Source organism: Aplysia californica, unplaced genomic scaffold (assembly GCF_000002075.1).
Source record: "Aplysia californica isolate F4 #8 unplaced genomic scaffold, AplCal3.0 scaffold00663, whole genome shotgun sequence".
NCBI classification, from domain to species: Eukaryota; Metazoa; Mollusca; class Gastropoda; order Aplysiida; family Aplysiidae; genus Aplysia; species Aplysia californica.
The window spans coordinates 108,168-109,851 of NW_004797933.1; the positions used below are offsets into that span (position 1 = coordinate 108,168).

The 1,684-nt window shown below is 41.9% G+C and overlaps 1 protein-coding gene across 1 annotated transcript in view; it reads left to right on the plus strand.

Moving 5' to 3' along the window:
- The window catches only part of LOC101849001 (putative uncharacterized protein DDB_G0277255), a 91,456-nt gene that overhangs the window by 20,234 nt on the left and 69,538 nt on the right, over positions 1 to 1,684 (plus strand). The gene's annotated exons all lie outside the window — the stretch shown is intronic.

Sequence of the window (1,684 nt, forward strand, 5' to 3'; positions counted from 1 at the left end):
GGGGGGGCTTTTTAAGTTGAGTCAAAATCTGAACAATTTCAAAACTTTTAAGATTGTTTGTTTCTGTAAGGGAAATCATGTTAAGGCACCCTGTTGCGATACATTGTCATATTATTTATCTCTGGTGTTCAACATGTTGCTGTTGTACAGCATGTCTTATCATTGCATTGATCTAACTCCTCTTTCAATAAATAAAGTAAGGTTGTTAAAGAGGTGGGACCTCCGATTGTAAGACCGATATCTACCAGGACTTTACCAAGTGTGTGAGAAACTGGAAAACTCCCCCGAACTACACAAGTTCAAGGACATACTTTAGGGGATTCAAACCACAGCTACCCGCCACATCACCTCGTCTGATATCAACGTAGCATGTATTTGGATACGTTCTCTTGATTTATAATAACTTCATGCTGCATGGTTTGGCTCAATCGTGGCACAGCGTAGACGAACTCAGGTCCTCAAAAATTGTTTAGCGGTGCCTGTGGTGTAACGGTGAACGCTTCGTTTGCTCACGCAGGAGACTCGAGTTCGATTCCTCCCCACTCTGCGGGAATGCTGTATCGCTTTCAGCCTGGGCCGTCTCTGACAAGCAGGGTCGAACACGCCTCCTCAAGGGTTTAGATAGTGTCGATTGGGGTGTAAAAACACCCACATTTACAATAAATTATGTTAAATTTTAATAATAATATCAGCGCGCAGCGTATTAGGTTGGGGGACACTGAAGTGTGTCCTTAAACAAGACGAGATAAACATAGCTCAAACTAAAAAACAGGAAATGGCACAGTTATGACAACATATGGCTTGTGTGTCATATTGTCTGTATTGAGGTGTAATTGCAAAGTATGAAACGTTGGCGTATAACCTTTGTGTTATCTTACGTATACTTCGCATTTGAAATTGCAGCCTCACGTGAATCCACAACAGTCGTACGCCATTTTGTCGATCACTTATCTTTGTTTTAGTTTTTTTTTCTTTTATACTCAACTTGCATCATGTAAGCAATCCCCAGGACTCTTTTCAGCCCATCAGTTTTCTAAAAAAGTATAGATTGTTTTTAAAATCTCTCATAAGATGCTTGTCGTATGCATCTTTCGTTTCTTTCGTCCAAATTTTGCCCAGTTTCTTGACATCTGTCTCGAACCTTTCTTCACCAAACTGCTTTTGGTTTTTCTCTGTTCTTCTGATCTTCTGGCTTCCATCTTTGTACTTTGCTGGTTACTAGAGTCGCCAACTGTCTTAATGTGTTTTCGACCCGTTTTGCCTGAAATGCCCTGCTGTTTCCTCTTTCCATTTTTTTTTGTTCGTCTTCCGTCTACCAACGGCCCCACCTCTTACGTTACGTCTTATAAGCTTGCGCACGAAAATGGTCAACACGACTTCTTCCTTTCACCGTCTTTACAAATCCCACTTTTATACTTTACAATTTTCTTCTCATGGCTTGATTGCATTTCGGTTTCTGTTTGGTTTTGTTAAGGTCTGTTTTTATAGTACGCTTGTTTATATTTAGATATCGATTTGCTTTGGCTGTATGGTTGAGGCGGGGATGGAGTTGGGGTAGGATTTGTGTGGAAAGGGTAGGGGGGAGGGGAATTTGGAATGTGGGAGGTGTCGGAGAGATTAGTGGGGAGCCGGTGATGAGCGGAGGACTCGTGTGTGTGTGTGTGTGTGTGTGTGTGTGTGTGTG